This window comes from Papio anubis, chromosome 4 (genome assembly GCF_008728515.1).
Source record: "Papio anubis isolate 15944 chromosome 4, Panubis1.0, whole genome shotgun sequence".
NCBI classification, from domain to species: Eukaryota; Metazoa; Chordata; class Mammalia; order Primates; family Cercopithecidae; genus Papio; species Papio anubis.
The window spans coordinates 79,572,367-79,580,805 of record NC_044979.1 but is presented as its reverse complement, the minus strand read 5'-3'; the positions used below and the strand labels follow the sequence as shown (position 1 = coordinate 79,580,805).

The window sequence follows — 8,439 nt, the reverse complement described above, 5'->3', positions numbered from 1 at the left end:
TCATATGCATTATGCATTTATTATTGTGTATTTCATGTTTATATCTAAATATGTACATGTGTTTATTTTTCTTCATTTTAAACAACTCTTGGAGGAGGAGGGAAATGTGATTATGAATGATGCAAAGCACAAAATCGCGAGAGTTCAAAAGCTTGCCATAAAGGTCAAGGATTTTTCGACTCTTTTTTATGTTTTTTGCTCACAGTTGAGAGACTGAGGATATTTGAGAAAGTTATAATCCCAAAGAATGATGCATATTTGCTTATATAACATACACAAAAAAATTAATAAAAATAAAGAGATCAATATTTATCTCTGTAATATGAGATATGTACTTCTTTGGGGACTGATTTGGGGAGAAAATAAATAAAAAATAAAACCAAGAGGAGGCTTTAAGGATCAAAAAGTAGAAAGGATTGAACAACAGTGGAAATGAGAAACAAATCATCACTTTAATAGAGATGATATTAGTAAGAAGAATGTGCAGATTTAAAATGGAAGCAGATTTCATTATAGAAAAAAAAATTCTTAGTTCACAGAAGCTGTTGACAGCCAGGTTATTCTGTCAAAGACAAACACAATCAGAAATTGAGAAAACATAAGAAATTGGTATTTGAAAAGAGAACTATTATTTAAGCTTCAAAAGAACAAATTAAAAGATAACCTTTCGATTGTATAGTTAAAATAGAAACTATGGACAAGAAAAGAGGTACATATTGTAAGTAAATATACGAAGGCAAGTCTGTGGACCCACCGTACAATCAAAATAAAGAAGACAAAATTGAAAGTTCCCATAACCCTGCAGAAACTGTACGTGTATGGGGAGAAATTTTAATGCCAAAGCAAACAGAGAACAAGTCTTTCAGCAATGAGAAAAGTGATAGGTTGTTTTTCTGTTGTCTCTGTAGATTTTTTTTTCTTTTTTTTAATGTGTGGCTTGTTAATGACTAGTAAGGGTGAAACCTTATTTTGATTTTTTTCTTAACTTTTAAACTGACTTTTTATTCCTTTTTCCCGTTTTTAAATTGTGATGTTTAATTATTTCTTATTAACTGAAAAAGCTCTTAATAAAGGTAACAAAAGTAATGGCAAAAGCCACAATTCCTTTTGCACCAACCTATTAAGAATATTAAACATCTTCCTTTTGTATTTACCATAAGCCATTTCTCAAATGGTTGTCATATATTTGTATGTTTTTACAACCTGTATATTGGATATGTTTATGCTGTAAAATCTTCAGTCTTTGTATTGTCTTTAGTTATCATTATGTGTGGAAGTCCTTCCATTGGGAAAGGTAAGACAAATGTTCTCATATATTTTCTTCAACTTGTTTTAATTCTTGCATCTTTCCATGAGTATTATTTATCTATTTATGTATAAAAAACACAGCAAAACATAGCAACAGAAAGCCACCAACATTGTCTCACAGTTTCTGTGGGCAAGGAATTCAGGCATAGGTTAGGTATGTCCTCAAGCTGTGAGCGTCTCCCAGGCTGCAGTCAAGTAGCCAGGGCTACTGTTATCTCAAAACCTGACTTCGTTCATTCATTCATTCAGCAAATTTTTATTTAGTACCTACACTCTTAAATAAATAAGAAAAATGAATGAAAAAGATGGATGTAGCCTTTCCCCCATAAAATTCACCAAATTTTTCTGATTATAGATCTACTAATCTGACAGTTCTTTCGACTTTACTTATTAAGTATTTATAGCCAGTGCCACCCTTTTTTTCTTTTTAAAATATTGATGGTTATTTTAGAACATTTACTTTCCCATGGGAAATTTAAATATTAATGCATGCGTCTTAAAGTCACCAAAATTGAATTTTAATTAACATTGATATCCATTTATAGCTTAATAGAGGGACAATATACATAGTTCACACTATCAAGTAACAGAGTAGATCTTTTCAATGAGCCTAGTGTCCTTTATGTGTTTCAGTCAGATTTTTAGAGATCTCTAAAAATTATCTGGCAAATTTTATTTCTAATTATTTTAATGTCTTTTAATACAGGGTTGAGGATGTACACGGCAGTTTATATTACAAACTGAAGTATTCTAAGTATTCCAATAAGGATTCTTAAATTCTTATGTTATTTTAATCAGCCTTCTTAGTAAATGTTAATATTTATACATTCTAAGAGTTATTACAATGTTTATGTAGTCTTCAATCATATCAAATGCAAGAAACAATGATCTTGACACTAGTTTTTCAATTATTACACATTGCAATTTGTATTATCTTCTGAATTATTGCCCTTTCCAGAACACACAGTATATTAAATGACACCACATTTAGTATGCAGTCACACGCTGTATAACAACATTTTGGTAAGTTTATAACAGAGCTGAAAAATTTCTATGACTTAGTGACATCGTGGCATTATAGCCATCGTAACATCGTAGTGCAACATGTTACTCACATATTTGTGGTGATGCTGGTGTAAACAAACCCACTGCATTGCCAGTGGTATAACAGTATAACACATACAATTTATGTGCAGCACATAGTACTTGATAATGATAATAAAATACTGTAAATGGCTTATGTATTTAGTACACTATACTTTTAATCACGATTTTAGAGCATACTTTTAAAACTTATCTTAAAAGAAAATTAATGGTAGAATAAGCTCAGGCGGATTCTTCAGGAGGTGTTCCAGAAGGAACTGTTATCATAGATGACAGCTCCATGTGTGTTATTGTCTGTGATGACCTTGTAGTGGGACAAGATGCGGAGGTGGATAACAGTGATATTGATGATCCTGACCCTGTGCAGACCTAGGCTAATGTGTGTATTTGTGTCCTAGTTTTTAATTAAAAAGTGTAGAGTAAAAAAAGAAGAAGAAAGCTTATAGAATAAGCATATTAAGACAGAAAATATTTTTGTACATCTGTGTAATGAGTTTGTGTTTTAAACTAAGTGTTGTTACAGTAGAATCAAAAAGTTAAAAAAAGCTTATAAAGTAAAGAAGTTATAGTAAACTAAGATTAATTTATTATTGAAAAAAAGAAAAATATTTTTATATATTTGGTGTATCCTAATTGTACAGTGATAAATTCTATAGTATTGTACAGGCCTTCATGTTCACTTACCATTCACTGACTCACCCTGAGCAACTCCAGTCCTTCTAACTCTATTCATGGCAAATGCCCTGTACAGGTGTACCATTTTTATCTTTTATACTATATTTTGAGTGTGTCTTTTCCATGTTTAGACACACAAATACTGACCATTGTGTTATAATTGCCTGTATAATTGAGCACAGTGACATGCTGTACAGGTTTTTACCCTAGAAGCTATGGGCTGTACCATCTAGCCTAGGCTATATCATCTAGGTTTGTGTAAGTACACTCTGTTACTTTCTCAGAATGACAAAATTGCCTAATGATGCATTTCTCAGAATGTATTCTCATTGTTAGCAATTTGTGTTTCTAAAATTAACGTGAGTCCTTCTAGGTTATTATTATGACAAATGTTGTCCATTGAATTCTAACAGATAATTTAAAACAGCATTTTAAGAAACTATCCATTATTTCTAGTCTTCTAAAAAATTATTCTTAGAAATTGATGAAAATTTTAGAAGTATCTTTTATATTTTTAGGTTACATCCTTATTGTTATCAATAAAAATATTTTCACATAATAAACTAATTTAAGATATTTAATCATTAAACAAGCTTCACACTTTAAAAATAACCCCAATGTATAATGAAATGTGATTTTAGTATAGTCTTATATTAATTTTTGGCAGTGTGTTATTTTTAATTTTTGTTTCTTTATTTTAAGTGAAATTGGCTATACTTTTCTTTTCTTTGTTTTTTTTTTTTTGTTTTTTTGTTTTTTTACGTGAGCACAGGGGACTTTATTGATGGTAACCGACAAGGTGGGGCTCCCTAGGCCCCTCCCTCTTCAGGGGGTCTGCATGGAAATTGTGAGGAAGGGAGATTCTCAGTGTGGTGGGGGCTGAGAACAGCAGGGAACTCCCCAGCAGCTGAAGGCCTCTCTCTTCTTCTTGCACTCTCATTGGGGCTGGTGGTCTGGGGGTCTTACTTCTTGGAGGCCATGTGGGTTATGAGGTTCACCACCCTGTTGCTGTAGCCAAATTTATTGTCATATCAGGAAATGAGCTTGACAAAGTGGTCGTTGAGGGCCATGCCAGCCCCAGAATCAAAGGTGGAAGAGTGATTGTCGCTGTTAAAATCAGAGGAGATGACTTGGTGCTCAGTGTAGCCCAGGATGCCTTTGAGGGAGCCTTCTGATGCCTGCTTCATCACCTACTTGGTGTCACCATATTTGGCAGGTTTTTCCAGATGGCAGGTCAGGTCCATGACTGACACGTTGGCAGTGGGGACGTGGAAGGCCATGCCATGATGCTTCCCATTCAGGTCAGGGATGACCTTGCCTACACCTTTGGTAGAGCCAGTAGATGCAGGGATGATGTTCTGGAGAGTCCACAACCGTCATGCCACAGTTTCCCACAGGGGCCATCTACAGTCTTCTGGATGGCAGTGATGGCAAGGACTGCAGACATGAGTCCTTCCATGATACCAAAGTTATTATGGATGACCTTGGCCAGAGGCGCTAAGCAGTTGGTGGTACAGGATGCATTGCTGACAACCTTGAGGCTGTTATCCTACTTCTCATGGTTCATGACCACAACGAACATGGGGGCATCAGCAGAGGGGGCAGAGATGATGACCCTTTTGGCTCTCCCCTTCAAGTAAGCCCCAGCCTTCTCCATGGTGGTGAAGAAACTAGTGGACTCCACTATGTACTCAGTACAGCATCACCCCGTTTGATTTTGGTGGGATCTTGATCCTGGAAGATGATGATGGCATTTCCATTGATGACAAGCTTCCCATTCTTGATGCCGCCATGGAATTTGCCATGGGGAGAATCATACTGGAACATGTAGACCATGTGGTAGAAGTCAATGAGGGAGTCATTGATGGCGACAATATTCACTTTCCCAGAGTTAAAAGCAGTTCTGGTGACCAGGTGCCCCATACGGCCAAATCCATTGACTCAGGCCTTTACTTCCACCATGGTGTCTCAAGGATGCTGATGGGACTGCACAAGCAGATGCAGCTGTCTGTCGAACTGGAGGAGCAGAGAGCCTGTTATTTTCATGTTGAACTATTTTATGTTAATTTTATTAAGTTATGTTAATTTTTTGAAATACATATTTTTCTAGGCTTTGGAATGCTTAAGTATAATAAAAGTCATTTGGTTCTTTGACTTTTGAAAGAAAACACACTGTTTTTGGAGGCAGTACTCTGATGCAATTTTCAAGGTCCTCTGCATTTATGAGGGTGTTCAGGTATTTTAATTTATAGGCCAGTTTCGTTCCTTTATATTTAACATAAAATCATCTATTTTTTCTAGGTTTTTAAATATTTTTCTAGGCTTGAAGTTGATTACCTCATATTTTAAATATCTTGTAAAAATTATTGTTTATCTCCTCTTTTTCAATAGTTTTTCATTTAAAAACACTTTTCTTATTTCCAATATTATCTCTTTGCAGTTTTCTTTTTGACTTGACTACACTTACTAGGTATATGTGGATAATATTAGTATCTTCTAAGTAAATCTTAAATTTCTTTATAAAAAATAGTGAAGCTTCCATTTTTCTTATTTGATTACTTTCTTATAGCTAGAGTTTTAATTCCTACTTTTTGCTTTTTTGTTTTCTTTGGCACTATTTCTCTGATATCTTGAGTCACTCACTCCAGTAATTATTTTTTTTTTTGCATGCATAACTGTGAATATTCAAGGTACACCACATTTTGTACTAAGTACAATATTGGCTGAACACCATAAAATAAAGTATAGTGTTTTTGTTGTAATTGTGTTCTAAATGGACTATAATTGCAATTTAATTTCCTTTTAAACCTAATATTTAAGGAAATGTTCTGTGTTACCCATTTTTAAAAATTTTAAGATGTTAATTTTTAGTGTTATAGACCGGTGGTTGTAGAGTGTGACCTCTACAATTTCTACTTTTAAAATTTGTTTAGAATTTCTTTGTGCTCTGCAAAGTAATACAGTTTTGTAAATGTTCTGCAGACACTGGAGATTAAAGAATATCCTCAGCTTATAGATTATGAATTTGAGTATATGGCTATAAAATCAAGAATATAAATTATGTTATTCTGATTGTATAAGTTAGTAGGCTTAAATATGTTTGCATTCATGGCATAGCTTTACATGACAGAAAATTTGGCAGTACACTTAAATAAATAAGAGATTAGAATCACTATGTAAAAAATCAGCCTTAATAACTACAACTTCACCATTACATTTGAGCATATATCCCATATTTATACAAAAATTGATTTTAATTGATAAGATTTATTGAATGCATATTGTATGTTGGCACAAATTGATGCTCTTTACCTGCATATAATCCATGTATAACACGCTTATTAGCTCTGTCTTAAATATGAAAAAAATGAGGCATAAAGCTTAAACATGGTATTCTGTTAGTCTTAAAATAGTATAATGGTAATATTATTTGTAGTTTTCTGCTAAAATGGAGAGTTACTTATATAAGAGATAACTGGGGAAAAATAAGTGATGTTATAAATTTTGCAGAGCTAAAAAGTGTGATTTCATTAATTTACTTTTGATACAACATTTATTGAGTGTTTATTATGAACCAGGCGTTGTATTAGGTCTTATAGAAATAAAATTAATTTAAAAGCATTCCCACTATCACTGACAATACAGAACATATAATAAAAGAGAAATTGTTGCTCTTATTTACTAAGTTTGTTGAAAAAGAAAATTGCAATTGAGAAGGTAGAAGTACAACAACATAATCAATTCCCTCCCTCTGCTCCACTCCTTTGTAAAAAGTTAAACAAACTAAGTTCAGCTCTCTATCTTTCTGTCTTTCTCTCTCTCATACATACACATTCACCTTCTTGACTGCTTTTCAAGTAACTGTGTAATGGGTTATGTGAAAATTGAAACACATTTAATAAAAAATAGCAAATGTCAGTAGCTTCACACAGCTAAAGGTCAATTAATGATATGCATCTCCTGGCTTGCCCTCTCATAACACTTTGCTATCAGGTGGTACAAAGTAACAGTGTTCTATAAAATGTTTATTAGTGGTTCACACTCATTCATAAACCACTTTTTGTAACTTTGGTGAATTATCCGGTCTCTATTCAGAGACCTCAGAGAGCTGCACCCCAATGTTGATGCTATGATTTTCTGAGGGCAGAATCAGCCAAAATGGACCAGGTAAGTCTTTCACAAAATGAGATGCATTGGACCAGGTAGCAATGTAGAGGACAAGATAATTTTATTAGATAATGTAAGTACTTCTCTGATGCTCCTGGTCTTGTCGAAATTTTATACCTCGAGGTAAAGGTGGTGGTACCTGTACAGTCTCTATGGGTAATCAAAGCTTTTGAACACCTCTCACTTTGCTAAAGAAATTATTTTTATCATTTGTGTAAGGATAACAAAACAAAGAACAGGCAAATGTTGTCCTCTGGTATAGACGACAACAATGTTTGAAATGTTCAGGATAACAATGCTTGGGCTGTGGATTTCAAAGGGTCTTCAAATAATGAGTACCCCTAGGGTAAGGATTAAAGTTGCCTTCTATACAAAATACCATGCATGTGTTAAAGAAAATTATTGTATAAATGGGCTAACTGGAAGGAAAACAGGTTAATTAATTTCAAGACACTCTCTGCTTTTAGTTGGCTTCAATAGTTGTCCAAACAGTGTGATAGAAAAATGGGAAAAAATTTTCATTGGTTCAAGTGATTATATCATCTATTTTAGTAAGAGAAACAGAGGAAATAACAAGCTTCTCTTCCTTCTTGATTAACAACGATTTGTCAGATAGACTGATATTTTTAGTAAGCCAATTAGAAAAAAATGTTGAAACTCTAAGCTGTTCATGTTGAAATTTATACAATAGAAATACAAAATTAGAGATGAAAGTGAATGGCAGAAAAACAGCAACAACTTGTCTGTACGGTCAAGTAAATCCAACAGAAACATGTATCAACTCAACTTTCCTTTGGCTTTCGTCTTCCAAAATGTCCACGAACACTCCACAGCCATTCTTCAAGCAGGGAAAGATGGTAGCAAGACATTCAAAGTGCAAAGGGAGAATGGTTTTATATTATCATGGCTAAATATTTTGTTATTGTTGTTCATTTTTTAGTTTTGAAATCTTATAAATGCATGTAATCATGTAATCACATTGACATGGGCCTTCCCGGGGCCTTGGGAGGGGATGATGTAACTGACGGGTCCAAAAACTAAGGTTTATACTTTCATGGTAAATCTTTCTGGGTCTGAATTTGAAAAGTGTTCATAATGGTCTCTAGCTATTAGTTTTACTGTTTGTAGTCTGTGATAAAAAACTTTACTGCTGGTTGTTTAAATATTTTTATTGTACATAGAAAA

At 33.7% G+C, this 8,439-nt stretch overlaps 1 pseudogene; it reads right to left on the bottom strand.

Annotated features, from left to right (window-relative positions):
- Positions 1-3,859: 3,859 nt before the first annotated feature.
- On the bottom strand, positions 3,860-5,354 carry LOC101015214 (annotated as a pseudogene).
- Positions 5,355-8,439: the final 3,085 nt, after the last annotated feature.